Raw genomic sequence first — 18,672 nt, forward strand, 5'->3', positions numbered from 1 at the left:
ACTGCTTTATAGTCACCCAAGCAGAGGTGTAGCTAGAGCTAGTGGAGCCCGGGGCTATCCCTTAGATTGCCGCCCCCTAGGGGAAAGGACGACGAGCACTTAAAAGAGGTCCGAGAGACACATAGTATTGCCACTAATAGTTACCTCGATCATGCAAGTTATATGGACATACATGACACAGTCCAAGGCTACACAGTTCAATACACCGGTGACTGGCAGTACAAAAGGGAACACACAGACGGCAAGATCTATCGGGGGACACAGAAAAACCGCATGTGACATCCATAAGAGAGCTGCGTGAACAATTACCTGGTAATCCCCTCAGCACAATGCAAACATGCACATACATTACACTGTTCAGGGATCTATCATCTACAGCTGACATTAAATGACTATTCATCATGGTCCCCCATTAAAGCAGTGCACTTTGTGATCTGCATGGTACATGTTCTTTGCAGCAGGCACATTATCCCTCTGTACTACCTTTCCAGGAGTCAACCCTTGTACTAGACAAAACTCCGATCTTTCTCTGGGAAGAACATTAATCACCATAGTTTTCATTACATTGTTTCTGAAAATTGCAGGAGGCCAGGAAGGAGGCAGCAAGTTTTTTTTAAACCATAATATACTTGCAAACACTACGCACCCACCCGAAATAGGTACCCAGTGCGGTCACACCGTTCGTACCGCCCTAACCTTCGCAAGGTTCAAGTCATGTCAATGACAGCATCACAGTAACTGGATCACTGTTGCTCTAGGGTGTGCTGCTTCTTAGGCCTGCCCGTCAGACTGGAGATGAACTTCAGTATGGATTGGGGTGGACAGGCCTTCAAGGTTAACCCACAATTGACACAACTAGGGTGCACCTACTTGTGCTAAGACATCAAGCCTTCTAAGGTCTAGTGGGGCCTTCTAAGGTCTAGCATGGGAATATGCTCCCGCAGTAAAGAGGTCTGGTGGACTGGTCATGAAGGCTGAACCCGGTTCCCCAGTTCCAAATTCGACAGCTCTGGCCATAGTGCCACATTCTCTCCCCCACTGAACACCATACTGCCCCACTAAGAGAAACTTGCACTGCCTTTAGCTACAACCTAATTGTCCCTGCTATAAACACCTGGATGTGTCTTAATTCAAATTATGCACTTGATAAGAGTAATAAGCTGCCTAAAAAAAAGTAACAGCATACACTGATAGGGAATGCAAGATTAAGTAAAGCATGTGAAATGTAAGCAGAAACAACATGGTTACCTTAACGATCTCTCACTCACTATTCAGAAATCAGCAAGTGGTTTTACCTGAAAAGTTAAGGACATGACTACAGGGCCCTGAAGAGAACCGTTTTAATGTCCATTGCTTATATCCTTACAAAACATAAGCAGTATGGTTTAAAAAGACCACAGCCATAAACACAGAACCATGGTACACATTTTGTTTTCCAATCCACCCATCAACCATGTATTGCAGTACCTCCAGGAATGGTACACTTCCCCATCTGGGAACAGCAATGCTGTTAAAATAAAGACAAGAAAACAAAAGTAGTGCTTCACTGGCAAACTCTGTAAAGTGAGGTTGATATATTTGGATGTGAATATAAACAATCTGGCCACTTTGCAACCACTCTGTCTTGCTTTATTTAGTCATGTATTTATTTTTCATATTTAAAACCTTCTATTTCCATCCATCCCACTGCACTTTTTGAATAGAAAAATGTCAGAAAAAGGCATTTCCCGCCAGAGTTTTTTTCTTTTTTGAATCCGTTTCACAGGAAGCAACTAAATGAAAGAAGGAAAGAGAGGTTGTGAACCGTTTTTTCAAGTCACGGTTTTAAGTAACTGAGGAGCAAGACAGAAAGAGAGGGAATAATAGGAAGAGAGGGGGCAGCTACCAGCACACAAAAGAAGAGGATATTGTCTGAGGCCTATTCCTTCTCTGCCCATCCCTGAACGTCCACAAAAGCAAGCCGGGCTTGTTGCACTTTTCAAACGGGGCTGCGAGGCACTGGTGGCCCATTGCGACGGCCTTTAGAATTTATTTGGGGACACTGACGCACTACTGTGACTGACAGTAGTGTCAGTGAGCGTCCCCCAAAAAATTATAAAGGCAACCACCCCCAAAATAGTGCCGCCCGGGGCGGACCGCCCCCAGAGCCCCGCACCCCCTCCCAGCTACGCCACTGCACCCAAAAAACTTTGAAATAAGTTCTGAAAGGGAAAGAGTAGGAGGGAGGCAAAGCAGTTTCTTTCAAAGTAGAAGAGAAGTGTTTGAAATTGCTTTGGATGGAGATTTATGGAGTTATTCTATTCTGCCTGCGTTTGATTGGTGCTATAAAAGATCCTGAGATGCAAGTGAATAGAGCAACACACAACAATATGTAGGTCTAGACTGTGGAACACTAGAGAAAGACTTATTAGCAGTTCAGTGATGTGAGAATTTCTTGGTTACTAGACAACATTGTATTTTGTTTCTATAGCCTCTTAGTCCACCAGAGAGTTGTATAAGTACTCTTGCTGCTTTTCATAGAGTGCTTTGTGAATATTACAAGCTGCTTCGAATGTAATTCCTAATTCCAATGGAAGTCAAACAAACTTTTTTAATATAAGGGGATATATTCTAATGAATGGGTATCTGAGAACAGTTTGTCTAGAGTGAAAAGAATTATTTTGGCACCTGAAAGGTTGATTTTGGCTCTCCGATCAGAGTTGAATTTCTGTATCATTACGATAAACGACAAGAACAGAAACAGCCAGCATAGAACCCAAAAATGAAAAAAAATGTTTTAACTCTTGAGCTGGCACGGAGACAATCAGGCTACTGAAGCTGAGTGTACCACATGAGATGGTATTGTAAGATGGTTAGCCACCCAGATACCTAGTGATTTCACTTCACTGGCTATGAGGGAGAGAAACCAATTGATTGCTGATCAAAGAGCTAGTTGACATGTCTACTAATGTTCAATATATGTAGCAAAATAAATTCAGATTCAATGGATGTTGCGTCATCCATCCTTGAAGTTTCGACAGACAGGCTTTAAGATTTCTGTGGCACAAAATGAAGAGATTTTAAGATGCAACTGTATGTTATGTTATGTTATGTTATGTTATACTTGGTTTTGTATAGTGCACGGCTACTCAGAGAGTGTCCCGGCGCTTTGGTTTGCACACCTATCTCATAACATAACAAGAAAAGACAACAGAAAAACAAAGAATCCAGAAAGAAGAGAAAAAAAAAAATAAAAAAAACAAAGAAGCAGCTAAGAAGTAAAAAGCCAAGTTTTGAGCCCCTTCCTGAAGGCCAGCAGGTTTGAAGTACTGCGCAAGGCCACTGGCAGCGCATTCCATAGCTGGGGAGCCAGCAATCTAAAAGAGCGGCCTCCAATACGCGCCCTTTTGACCCGAGGGACTGCGGCAAGGAACAAGGATCCTGACCTCAAGGGCCTGGCTGGATGGTAAAAAGCCAACCTTTTTTGAAGGTATTTCGCTCCGGAGGCATGCAAAGCTTTATGCGCCAAAGTCAAGGTCTTAAAGATAATCCGCTTTCGGACGGGAAGCCAGTGCAGTGCCTGCAGGAGGCCCGAGGCTCTGGCACGGCGAGATAGTCCAAAAATTGCCCGTGCTGCCGAGTTCTGGACCACCTGCAACCGTTGAAGCAGATATTCTGGCAGGCCGAGATAGAGAATGTTCGAGTAGTCAATTCTCGAGCCAATTATCGCCTGCACTGTAATCTTCCTGTGCTCCTCCGATAGTAAAGGGAGAAACTTACGCAGCATCCGGAGCAGGCCAAAACAAGTGCCAGTGAGGCCGATTATCTGAGAGCGCAGTGTTAGGCCGTTGTCAATTTTAATCCCTAGGTTTTTAGCCACCTGGGACGAACTTGCTGGTGGAAACATGTTCTCTGGCCACCACACCTTCCAGTCTGGATCTGAACTGCACCCGAAGAAGAGGACCTCGGATTTGTCCGAGTTGCACTTGAGGCTGTTATGTTGGAACCACTGAAAAACAGCCTCAAGGCAACCCCGGATCTTCCCTCCATCGAAGTCCGCACCACTCTCACAGGTGAAGAGGAGCTGGGTGTCATCAGCGTAGGAAACGATCTGAGCCCCGAAAGACTCCGCCAGAGCCGCCAGAGGGGTCATGAAGATGTTAAATAGAGTCGGGCTCAAGACTGAGCCCTGAGGGACTCCGACACCCAATGGCGACATCTCGGCGGAGCAAGCAGAGGCCCAGACCGTTTGTCGACGGTTCGCCAGGAACGAACGAAACCAGTTGAACACCGTCCCCCTCAGACCGATCTCAGAGAGTCTTACGAGGAGACCCTCGTGGGGGACGGTGTCGAAGGCCGCCGACAGATCTAACATCACCAGCATCGCCCTGCCACCTGAATCCAGCACCTCCTTAATAGCCTCCGAAACTTCCAGGAGTGCTGTTTCGGTGCTGAGATTAGAGCGGAATCCAGACTGAGTGGGGTGCAGTAAATCATGGGACTCCAGATAATCGGCGAGCACCTTATGCACATGTTTTTCAATAATCTTAGCGAAAGCAGGCAAAAGCGAGATAGGCCTGTAATTCGCCAACACCTCCACGTCCAATCCGGGCTTTTTGAGCAGGGGAATAATCATCGCCTGCTTCCATGAATGAGGAACCACACCCTGTGCAAGAGAGCAGTTCAGCACGGGGTTCACATATGGATTAATGGCTGCTGCCATTTTCGCCATAAACTTGGCGGGACAGGCATCCCGCGGGGAACCTGATTTTAGACAGGCCATCAAATCCAACGAAGAGGCCGTAGAGAGAGGAGGAAAAACTGCCAGAACCGAACCTGCACTAGACGGGATGTCATCAGCATGTAGAAGCATCGTGATAACATCCACTTTGAGCAGTAATCTCAGCTGCTCAATGTGTACGTTGGAAAGAGATGGGGCTAAGATGGGGCCTTGTGCGACACCAAGTGCAATAGGAACAATGGCAGAGCATAATTACCAATCCAATTCGTTTTCAGTTAGAGAAATAATGACAGATGTCTCCTTTGTCACAGATGGATAAGGAATCGTAAAGTATTTAAAGCGTTACTATTCCTGTGGTGTGATCTTCACAAAATACTGATTGGTTTGGTGCAAGTAAGTTATTAACCTGAAGATAGGCAGGCAACTGATTAGAAACACATTTCCTAATCACTTCACCAAGTCATGGTAGGTTTGTGGCTTGTCTGCAGTAGGATAGAATTTATGAATCTTTGAAAAGTTTCTTAATAATTTAGTATAACTTGACCTAGTTAGTCAGTAGGGGGCATATTATCAAGAACAGCGTTAAACATTATCGCCGGTTTAGCGGCGGAAAACTGCAGCTAAAGCGGCGATAATGGGCTTGATAATATGCCCATGAGAATTCCAATAGAAGTCCATGTTCTGGTGTGAACATGGGCTTCTATTGGAATTCTCAAAGGCATATTATCAAGCCCATTTTCTGCCGCTAAACCAGCGATAATTTGAACGCTGTTCTTGATAGTATGCCCCTAAATTCTTTATTCAATTAGTACAAGACCATAAAAGCACACGAAAAAAGGCACTAGGATAATACAATAATATAACCACCCATCAAAAATCAGTCTTTCTTAATCGTAGACACGCTAGTTAATAAACATAATTCAAATAACAAAAACCTCAAATTTGGGGCCACTATGTTAAACCGAACACATTAAGTCACCTCTAGCAGGCGATCTACACATTTAAATGACTAAGCCTAATAACATGTAATTAAAAAACAGATGCTAAAATGGAAATTTTAAAGCAGATCTGAACAAATTCGTAAAATGAATTTGTTTTTAAACCGTATTTCCTCAGAAGTTTTAGCGCAGAAGAAATTTAATTGATAACTGAGAAACACATCAGTTGGGAATCTAAACACTGATGCCGCTCTTCTTTGTGTGCTCTATAATTCATGTGGCGTAACAATGGACATAAAAAACGCTATCTCGGAGTGTGGTACAGTGTGCAAAAAAGCATAAATTGCATCGTAGAATGAGGAGAAAAATAATCACAGGCACAACATGGGAGTGAGACGAACAGGGAACCTGGTAATAGGAAAGCTGTTTCAAAATGGACTGTACTTAATCTCAACTGTTTGAGGTAGAAACTGTCCATCCCCGGGGAAGTTGAAATTGGCACATAGTGGAAGACTGGAGCCATTTCTAGAGACCTTCCTATTCTAGCATTTTTCCTATCAACTGAAAACTTTTTCTCCACCACCTTATTGTATGGGCACCAATGCTACCAGGTAAGTAGAAAAAAGGAGCTCAACCCAAGATCTTGAAAGGGATATAAGCCATATTACTTAAATTAAGACAGTCCTCTAAAACCATGCGGGAAAAGCTGGTCTCGGGTGTCGCCCAAAGTTTCAGCCACAAAAGTAAGGGAGCAATTCCACTTGATCCTGTAAATGACCCGTACAAAGTTCTAGGTGTGAAAAGAAACGTGCAGTTGTTTTGGGGATAGGCAAGAGCCTATACAAAATATGTACTCCAAAGACTGCAGGGAGCCCAGGCCAGTGACCCGATACACCCGCCCGTATGTCCCAGCTGAGAGGCATTTCTCTTGTATAACTAGATCATCTCCCTGATTAGCTTATGACCTAATTTTTTCTCGAAAATAAAAATCACATCTGAGCTCTCTGAGTGATTAGCCTGTCCCATTTCAGATTGGCATCAAACAAAATACCCAGATTTTTAAATTCTGTACCTTGACGACTGGAATGCACCCAATTGAATAATTTTTGCATCAAGTTTTTTTGGGCCACTTATCAAAGTAAAGGATTCTGATGATCAAATTTCAGATTCAAGTTCCTCATAAAGTAGTTATATGAATCGATTCTATGACAAAATATCGACTACAAAAATATCTACCTACCAAAATATCGCAACAAAAATATTGATGACAATAATATCGAGATCCTATCTCTAACAAGGTAAGTACAAAAATATCGAAAAAATATATCGATGTCAAAAATATCATTTTTTAGAAAATATCGTTTTATTTTAATAAAAAAACAATGTAATATTAACAAAATAATACTTCTAAATGTAATAAACATAGTAAAAAATATATTATAATATTTAAAATTAATAAATAATGTAATAAAAACTAATAATAATAAAGATATAATACATAGTATATACTTCATTAATAATAACTCTAAAATAATTATTTTAATAACTTATAAATAAATGAAAATATAATAAATTACAAATAAATGTATATACATAAAATAACAATATAAATAACAATTAATAACAATGTAAAACTAATAAAAAAACTTAAATACATTTTGGATAGCGTACGGGTAAAAATTACTATTCCCACTCCAGAGAGTGCAACAGTAGGGAAAGTGCTGGATAGCGTAGGGGTAACAATTACTATTCCCACTCCAGAGAGTGCAACAGTAGGGAAAGTGTTGGATAGCGTAGGGGTAAAAATTACTATTCCCACTCCAGAGAGTGCAACATTAGGGAAAGTGTTGGATAGCGTAGGGGTAAGAATTACTATTCCCACTCCAGTGAGTGCAACAGTAGGGAAAGTGTTGGATAGCGTAGGGGTAACAATTACTGTTCCCACTCTGGAGAGTGCAACAGTAGGGAAAGTGTTGGATAGCGTAGGGGTAACAATTACTATTCCAACTCCAAAGAGTGCAACAATAGGGAAAATGTTAGATAGCGTAGGGGTAACAATTACTATTCCAACTCCAGAGAGTGCAACAGTAGGGAAAGTGTTGGATAGCGTAGGGGTAACAAATACTATTCCAACTCCAGAGAGTGCAACAGTAGGGAAAGTGTTGGATAGCGTAGGGGTAAAAATAACAAACTTATAAATAAATGTATTTTTTGAAATAATAAAAATATTAACTATTAAATAAATATAAACCATTTTCAGGGCTCCACGAATTTCCAATTCTTGTCTCTATGTCGACTTGCACAGGAACAGAAGATGCTTGCTTTCCGACTCCCTCTCTCCAATCAGTCGGAGTCAGATTTAAATCATAACTCCAAGCAATCAGAAAAAGGGAAGGGGAAAAGTGGAGAAAATAACCATAAGAAAAGAAAGGCACAGAAGAGACTGGTCCGGTCCTTCGGTACTTCAGCGAATCCTCCTCTGACTTATCCAGCCAAACTAGGTTCCTGAAAATACTAAAACACATACAAATATCCTTCAGCCTATAAATCTTAACTCTGTTCTAACTGCTTCTATTAGTATTTAACCTACGTACCCATGGGACTGCATTGACCTTTAGCTCTTCTTTCTACTGTGAGGTTTCTTTAACCGGAGTTGCCTTGTGTTCAATCTCACTAAAATGAAATGACTCTGTTAATATTCCACACTAGCTATTCCCTTTGAAAATGTGTTTTCTAGACTATAAACCTACCACGCTATGCAACTCTGTGTCTTTTATTCTTCCTCTTGTATTGTATGTTGGCTTGTGAATACCTCATCTGTAAGACAGTCAATTGATTAATTTCCTGCTCTATCACCTTCCATTATCTGTTATGCTCCTTAATTTCTTTTGACCTACCAGTGCTGTATTCCGCTATTTTATAATGTGTTCTGCACTTGTCTTTCTTCTTCTTTTAGAACTGCTGCTTCCTGCTCGAGTTATTCGCCTCACTAGATTCAGGTAAGCTTTTCTTTCCTTTTACTTCAAGTATTGTCTAAATTGCATTTAAACGAACTATTTACATTTCTCTGTAGACGTTTTTATTTTCTAGTTGCTGTGACTTGAAACACCTGCTCCAATAACGTTTTTCTTGTTATCTCTTAATTATAAATGTCACTGGCTTAAGCGTATACAATTTCTGCCAAATACAGTCTAGATTTTATTATCACTTAGCTCTGTGAATTCGTCTTCCTTAACGTGACGACAGCTTGCTCTGCTCCAGAAGCGGGAACACGTAGTCTTGCCGGAGTCTCTCAGAATGTCTTTTCTCTTTTGCTGCTAGCCTTCTACGTGACAATTTCTGCGAGGAAACTATAATACTAAGTTGCTACTAGGAATATATCTCTCTACCACTCTGGAATTCTGAAAATATAACCTTTCTCAATAACGTTTTCTACTCTAACAGGAATTCTCCAACTGCCTCGGGCTGAATTCTCGGTGAAGTGCGCAGCTCTGATAGAGCGCGCGCCTCACCTGAACTCCGTTCAGGAATGTTCAGAAAACTAGACTGGCAACTTAGGCTGGCAGTTGTCCTGCTCACCCGCCATCTTGGAATTCCGTGAATTCCACGCCTTGGACCAGGAAAGAGCCAAACTCCAGTCCTGTTGCCTCATTTTGAAAGCTCTTGCTGACCGTTCATTAGGAAGGATCCTGACAACCATTTACAAATACCAATACATAATTATTAAAAACATGAATAACAAAATATTTTTAACCCAAAAAATTAATCAAAAATACCATATAATATTATTTAATTACCAATCAATAATTAATTAACAAATATATAATTAACAAAACAATTAAATAAAGAACATTATTACTTAATTACATTTAAATTACTTCCCACCCTATTCCCCTATAAACCCACAACCTGCTACAGAACATAATTATCAATTAATCAATTAATTAAAATGAATTACCAATTAATTAAAAATAATTATCAATTAATTAAAATTAATTTATAAGTCTTACTAATTAATAATTAATTTAACATAATTAAATTACTTCCCACCCTATTCCCCTATAAACTCACAACTCGCTACAGAACATATTTATCAATTAATCAATAATTAAAAATAATTACCAATTAATTAAAGATAATTACCAATTAATTATAATCAATTTTAAATTCCTACTAATTAATAATTAATTTAACATAATTAAATTACTTCCCACCCTATTCCCCTATAAACCCACAACCCGCTACAGAACATATTTATCAATTAATCAATTAATTAAAATGAATTGCCAATTAATTAAAATTAATTACCAATTAATTAAAATTAATTTCTAATTCCTACTAATTAATAATTAATTTAACGTAATTAAATTACTTCCCACCCTATTCCCCTATAAACCCACAACCCGCTACAGTACTAAAATACAAAATTTAATTAAATTACATAAAAATTAATTAAAAACATAATAAATACATAATAATATACACAAAAATAATTAAAAAATCGATATTAGTAACATCGAAATTATTAACATCGATATTACTGATATTGATATTTCAAACTTCGATATTACTATTATCGATATTAAATCTATCGATATTACTTACCTTCTATATTATGTCCCTTCGATATTTAAACTTCGATATAATTGTATATCGATATTTAAATATCGATATTTTGTCTGCATACCATATGAATCTAATGGGGCCGGTAAGATTTGAGCGACGTCTTTGGCCTTTTCAACTTGCACAGAGTCAAGATCATTGGTGTCAAATAAAAACAAGCATTTACAATGCAATGGTTTCGCCTTTGGAAAAGTTAGAGTTATTGGCATTGTAAATGACAACATTTTTATTTATGTGTTTGTTTTGAAAACAGATAAATAAATGGCATTGTCATTTACATTGCCATTAGCTTAATCTCTGCAGTCACTCTGCACTATCTAGCACTCCCTAGCACTCCCTATGCACTCTGCACTCTGCACTCCCTATGCACTCTGCACTCTGCACTCCCTATGCACTCTGCACTCTGCACTCCCTATGCACTCTGCACTCTGCACTCCCTATGCACTCTGCACTCCCTATGCACTCTGCACTCTGCACTCCCTATGCACTCTGCACTCTGCACTCCCTATGCACTCTGCACTCTGCACTCCCTATGCACTCTGCACTCCCTATGCACTCTGCACTCCCTATGCACTCTGCACTATGCACTCCCTATGCACTCTGCACTCCCTATGCACTCCCTATGCACTCTGCACTATGCACTCCCTACTCACTCTGCACTCCCTATGCACTCTGCACTCTGCACTCCCTATGCACTCCCTATGCACTCTGCACTCTGCACTCCCTATGCACTCTGCACTATGCACTCCCTACGCACTCTGCACTCCCTACGCACTCTGCACTATGCACTCCCTATGCACTCTGCACTCTGCACTCCCTATGCACTCTGCACTCTGCACTCCCTATGCACTCTGCACTCCCTATGCACTCTGCACTCTGCACTCCGCACTCTGCACTCCCTATGCACTCTGCACTATGCACTCCCTACTCACTCTGCACTCCCTATGCACTCCCTATGCACTCTGCACTATGCACTCCCTACTCACTCTGCACTCCCTATGCACTCCCTATGCACTCTGCACTATGCACTCCCTACTCACTCTGCACTCCCTATGCACTCTGCACTCTGCACTCCCTATGCACTCCCTATGCACTCTGCACTCTGCATTCCCTATGCACTCCCTATGCACTCTGCACTCTGCACTCCCTATGCACTCTGCACTATGCACTCCCTACGCACTCTGCACTCCCTACGCACTCTGCACTCAGCACTATGCACTCCCTACGCACTCTGCACTCCCTACGCACTCTGCACTCTGCACTCCCTATGCACTCTGCACTCTGCACTCCCTATGCACTCTGCACTCTGCACTCCCTATGCACTCTGCACTCTGCACTCCCTATGCACTCTGCACTCTGCACTCCCTATGCACTCTGCACTATGCACTCCCTATGCACTTCCTATGCACTCTGCACTATGCACTCCCTACTCACTCTGCACTCCCTATGCACTCTGCACTCTGCACTCCCTATGCACTCCCTATGCACTCTGCACTCTGCACTCCCTATGCACTCTGCACTATGCACTCCCTACGCACTCTGCACTCCCTACGCACTCTGCACTCTGCACTCCCTATGCACTCTGCACTATGCACTCCCTATGCACTCTGCACTCTGCACTCTGCACTCTGCACTCTGCACTCTGCACTCCCTATGCACTCTGCACTATGCACTCCCTACTCACTCTGCACTCCCTATGCACTCCCTATGCACTCTGCACTATGCACTCCCTACTCACTCTGCACTCCCTATGCACTCTGCACTACGCACTCCCTACTCACTCTGCACTCCCTATGCACTCTGCACTCTGCACTCCCTATGCACTCCCTATGCACTCTGCACTCTGCACTATGCACTCCCTACGCACTCTGCACTCCCTACGCACTCCGCACTCTGCACTCCCTATGCATTCTGCACTCTGCACTCCCTATGCACTCTGCACTCTGCACTCCCTATGCACTCCCTATGCACTCTGCACTCTGCACTCCCTACTCACTCTGCACTCCCTATGCACTCCCTATGCACTCTGCACTATGCACTCCCTACTCACTCTGCACTCCCTATGCACTCTGTGCTCCCTATGCACTCTGCGCTCCCTATGCACTCTGCGCTCCCTATGCACTCCCTATGCACTCTGCGCTCCCTATGCACTCTGCGCTCCCTATGCACTCCCTATGCACTCTGCGCTCCCTATGCACTCTGCGCTCCCTATGCACTCCCTATGCACTCTGCGCTCCCTATGCACTCCCTATGCACTCTGCGCTCCCTATGCACTCTGCGCTCCCTATGCACTCTGCGCTCCCTATGCACTCTGCGCTCCCTATGCACTCTGCGCTCCCTATGCACTCCCTATGCACTCTGCACTCTGCACTCCCTACTCACTCTGCACTCCCTATGCACTCCTATTGCACTCTGCACTCTGCACTCCCTACGCACTCTGCACTCCCTATGCACTCTGCACTCCCTATGCACTCTGCACTCTCTACTCACTCTGCGCTCCCTATGCACTCTGCACTTTGCGCTCCCTATGCACTCTGCACTCTCTACTCACTCTGCACTCCCTATGCACTCTGCACTCTGCGCTCCCTATGCACTCTGCGCTCCCTATGCGCTCCCTATGCACTCTGCGCTCCCTATGCGCTCCCTATGCACTCTGCGCTCCCTATGCACTCTGCGCTCCCTATGCACTCTGCGCTCCCTATGCACTCTGCGCTCCCTATGCACTCTGCGCTCCCTATGCACTCCCTATGCACTCTGCACTCTGCACTCCCTACTCACTCTGCGCTCCCTATGCACTCCCTATGCACTCTGCACTCTGCACTCCCTACTCACTCTGCACTCCCTATGCACTCCCTATGCACTTTGCACTCTGCACTCCCTACTCAATCTGCACTCCCTATGCACTCCCTATGCACTCTGCACTCTGCACTCCCTATGCACTCTGCACTATGCACTCCCTACTCACTCTGCACTCACTCTGCACTATGTACTCCCTACTCCCTACTCCCTATGCACTCTGCGCTCCCTATGCACTCTGCGCTCCCTATGCACTCTGCGCTCCCTATGCACTCTGCGCTCCGTATGCACTCTGCGCTCCCTATGCACTCTGCGCTCCCTATGCAATCTGCGCTCCCTATGCACTCTGCACTATGCACTCCCTATGAAACCTAAAAAGGGGTGGTCTACAAAAGTCAACTCGGGTCACAGCAAGCCAAACAAACGGTACCTCACCAATACTCTCTACAGAGTCACAACATCAGCAAAGAGTCATCATATGATCTTAAGGTCAGGAATACAGGGAAAAGAAGGGTGCCGGGCTTCTTTTGAAAATCAAACTTTAGCAATGTCCAAAGTGAGCAGGGGAAAGCAGAAATAAGCAAATTTCAGATAAAAGGCACGCTTACATAAAAATCATAGGTCACAATATGAAAGTCGATTCAAAATTAACATTAGGGTAGTGGATTGTGTATTAAAAGTCTCCCACAATAAATGTGAAAAAATAGAGAATTGGAAACAAAAACAAGGTAAATATAGTAGACTATCTGAGGGTAAAATGAGAGCAAAACATATTCCATATTTAAAAGCATGTAGGAAATATGGTGACAACATGGGCACGGATGTCTTGCTGCTGCTAAATCACTTTAAGAGGGAGGTCAGACTTCTGCCCATCTTCCACGATCTCTCGACCCAACTTGACAGCTTTGTGTGCCAACTCTGGATCGTGCCATTCTACAATAGTTCTTTGAATTTAATCAGTGACATTTGTTGAATACCATTTTAAGGGACTATCAAAAGTAGATATATGGCCCAGAGTCATGAACACTAAAATAAAGGAAGAAATGTACTCCCATGGATTTGTTGACTTCTAGCTTAGAGTAGATTTGTGAGATCAAGGATCCCCGGCGTAATCCTGAAAATATGCAATAGTTGTATATTTCCAGGGTTAGTCAAATACCCAAAGTGTACATTTAGCTTGAACACGCTTGAGCAGAATTCCTACCAGTACCATGAGTGCAATCATTACAAACAGTGGGAAGAAATTAGTCCAGTTTGTAGAATATGGGTAACACTGTTCACAATTTTGCACTGTACAGCCACCTCGTAGTACACTTTCAATGTGTGTATAGTCAGTGCATAATTGGAGCCCATGGTTTAAGGTGCTCAGCACCAGCACTTAATTGGCAACATCGGCTCTTATGAGAGTCTGCCGCATGGTTGTGCTGTATAGCTAATTTAGAGATTAGTACAACAACAGTTGTTTATTAATTCAATATTAATCAAACATGGCTAACATGTCGCCAAGCAATTCTTATAGCTTTGGGGACTAGAAAAGTCTGCATTGTCACATTTGTAGGAGTACGATGGTTGGTAGTTGTGTTGGTACGGTCATTAGCAGCGCTGGAAGGGGCAGCGGGTGGTGGAAGCTGATGTGGCGACCTGGTGAGGGCCCTGGCACTTGGTTATTTACAAATTAAGCACTGGGTATAGTGACCCATTTTTAATCTACCTCAGGGCACAAGTCCTAAAAAAAGGCCTGACAGTGTAGGCAATGGTTTGTGTTGGGCCTGGTAGTGTAGGCAATGGTTTGCGTCGTGTCTGGTAGCGTAGGCAATGGTTTGTGTCAGGCCTGACAGTGTAGGCAATTGTTTGCGTCGGGTCTGGTAGCGTAGGCAATGGTTTGTGTCAGGCCTGACAGTGTAGGCAATTGTTTGTGTCGGGTCTGGTAGTGTAGGCAATGGTTTGTGTCGGGCCTGACAGTGTAGGCAATGGTTTGCGTCGGGTCTGGTAGCGTAGGCAATGGTTTGTGTCAGGCCTGATAGTGTAGGCAATGGTTTGCGTTGGGTCTGGTAGCGTAGGCAATGGTTTGCGTCGGGTCTGGTAGCGTAGGCAATGGTTTGTGTCAGGCCTGATAGTGTAGGCAATGGTTTGCGTTGGGTCTGGTAGCGTAGGCAATGGTTTGCGTCGGGTCTGGTAGCGTAGGCAATGGTTTGTGGCAGGCCTGACAGTGTAGGCAATGGTTTGTGTTGGGCCTGGTAGTGTAGGCACCTGGATTTCTGCTGGGCCTGGTAGCGTAGGCACTGGGTATGTTTGAAGGCCTGCAGATAACAGATTGATTTGCTGTTTTTCTCCAGAGAGTTAGGTTTGATTCATACAACAAAAAGAATACAAAGCCTGTGAGTTATGTGGTAAATAAATAAATAATACCCTATTTTTGAATGCATAAATGAATAACAGATAGCTCAATAAATAAGAGTCAAGATTCGAGGTAGTAGGAGTTTGCAGGTTTATTACAGCATAAAGGACAGGAACGGGACCACCTGCACAGGAATAGGATGGCAGCGCTGCCGGGGGCAGAGTCGGGACAAGGAGGAGGGTGACCCTTTTAATAACAGTGCACGATCATATATACATAACGCAAACACATAGCATTACATTGCAATAGGCGTAGCAGTGGGTGGAGCAATAGGCGTGATGCGTAGCAGTCGCGAAAGATAAGGGTGAAAATGGGTGTAACAGGGCGTATACATAGACATGTGATGCAAACGTAACAGAATATGTCATGAATGGGGCGGAAACCATGGAGGGGGCTACCTGAGGAGCCGGGACCTCTAACCTGATGGTGCGCGCAAACTGGCAATGACGTGTTACTAGGAGAAACTGGGGGCTTCGAACTCTGTGCTAGGAGCAGAGACTGAAGTCTGGAGAGTCAGGGCGACATGTACCTAAACAGTATCTAGTATCTGATGTTTAGAGAACATGTTGATATAAACTAGAAGTCAGGAGGGGAAAAACTAACAGACTCTAAGACTGGAGCATGCGTTAGTCTACATGTAGTGCGTGATGAAGAATATTAAATGACCATTAAATGCAGTATTTCTCTTACATGGAGACGTAAAGGCTAGACAATGACGGAAACTATTGATGCGATTCAGTAGCTTTTAGGAATGCAGAGAAGAAGGACTGAACTGATAATCTGGAATCATAACATACTCTTGGCAGACTCAGAGCCAGGCTGAACCGGGCACTGCGAGGCAGGAAGTAAGTGAAGGGTCGAGGATACAGGTGGGGGCTGTATCGCTCCTCAGCGAGGCTTCAGGAGACAGGAGACAAGAGCTGAATCTGGTGTCCGGGCCCTTTTGAGGCCTAGAAACGGGGACTTTACAATGAAATAACGTGCACACTGAGAAACGTGGCAACGTAGCTTTTACATGGGCCTGATATTCGTAGTATTCACGAGAACTGGGAACTGACATACTAGAGGTGGACACAACTGTAATTGCGTCATTAATCGAACATAGGGAATACATATGCATATATAATCATGCACACATAACATATGATGGATGACACGTAGGGACACAGAACATGACAAAATTTACTTTTCCACATTCCCTCCTTGTCACTACGTTTCCATCAGGAAACATCAATATTCATGATACCATCTATCATTTCATACAGTATCATTTGCTCGTCTCGAATTATCCTGGAACGGGATTTAGAACGGGGCTTGGGACTAGGAATACAAGAGGTAGCACAAATGCCGCAAATCGCAGGGCCACATTGTATACAGAGGCAGCAGCTGAATATGATCGCTACTGCAATACCTAGAAAGGACAAGACTTTCCATCCCCAGGCGGAAATTATATTCCAGAACCAACCGGACCATGTCCAGGTGCCTGGATCTTGGTGTAACAGATGGGCAATTTTATGGAGTCTGGTTATAGCTGAATAAACAGACGGCGCGTTATTTGGAATGAAAATGCAGCAACTAGATCCGATGACTCTACAGGCCCCGCCCCTATCGGCCAGTATGACGTCAAGGACGAGACGATTCTGTAAAACGACAAATCTCATAGCAGATTGCTCTTCAGTTAAGTTACCTAGAGCAGAGGCAGTCTCATTTACTACAGCTTCGAGGGTTCTGGTTAACCTACGGATTAGCTTACTATTCTGGATAGGTCCTATAAAGAAAAAGAAACCTCTGTTGAAATCTGTATACTGTTCTAAGGCAGTTTCAGTATAATCGACAATGGGGGACTCCCTTCTATGTCTAATGTGTACTAGATGTGTATTTCTATGATAATCAGGTGGGGCTAGGAAAACAGGTGGCAGTAGGAAGGCAATGTAACAGGTTCCCTCCCAATCGAGGGGCAGACGAACATATGCAGTTTGACCACAAATAAAATAAGAATGACGTGAAGCCTTGAAAATAGATTTCCCACTGTCACTATACTTGACAATAGTAGTACAATCGCTATGTCCTACATGTACGGAACCATTATTTCGGACACATAATTCGCCTTTGACTGGTAGTACTGAAATAGCAGGTAAGTCTGGAGTAGTATCAGACTGAACATTCAGGACCATGAAACTCGAAGAATAATTACCTAAATTATACACTTCATTTTCTAGATCTAACCCTGTTCTGTGGGGAAGACCTTGCTTGTCTGGAAAACATGTACTGTTAAGAAAAGACATATCTGTTGAGGATGACGTTAACGTGGACCATGCTCCACATGAACCATTATGTGAAAAAGGATAAGGAAAGAGTGGCAGAACTCCCTTCGGTGTCTGGAAAGGGGGGAGTCGACCACACACCCAACAATTAGTGGCATTGCTGGTCTGGTGTGAATAATGTAACATGCGGATGAAAGAATTATTTCGCATAGCGAGGCGGTAAGAGAGTTCATGAGGAGGTAGATCACTAAACGTGTGCTCTACTGTAACATTAGAAGACGTATTTACATAAGAAACTGGAAGATACAGGTAAAATGCATAACTGGTGCAGGAAATCATAATGCTCAGAAATAATATGAAACATAGGAAAACAATACATCGGATTGAGTTTTGACTAACTCTCTCACTATGGGGGTCTATTTTATACATGTCAGAAACAGTCTAACCGTTTCACCTAGGGGAGGACTTAGACAATCAAACTGGCTGACTTATTTTACTAGACCGGAGTTTCAACTTATACTCCTGTTGCGGAGTTTTCTCTAACGGGGAGGGTGCAGTATCATTGTTCTTTGCGGGACAGTCCTTGAGAATAGTACTTTGGCAATCCTTCAAATCCTGGGAAATGTTCTTTGAGACTGGTTTCAGTCCATAAAACTTCTTTATATGTGAAAGGTGCACCCAGCCTTTGCGACCCTCCAACTGCACGGCTGTACGGGTGGCGAGGAGGACCTGTCGGGGCTCCTTCCAGCGTGGCTCCAACGGACTTGAGCGGTCAAAATTGCGGACAAGAACCATGGATCCTGGAACGATTTCATGCGGTGCCACCTCGGTATTGTCTGGAAATGCGACGGCAACCTGTGAACGACAAGAGTTGAGGGCAGACATCAAGGAAGCTAGGTAATCTGTCAGCATATTACTTGAAACATCGGTAAT

Source organism: Lissotriton helveticus, chromosome 3_1 (genome assembly GCF_964261635.1).
Source record: "Lissotriton helveticus chromosome 3_1, aLisHel1.1, whole genome shotgun sequence".
Taxonomy (NCBI): Eukaryota; Metazoa; Chordata; class Amphibia; order Caudata; family Salamandridae; genus Lissotriton; species Lissotriton helveticus.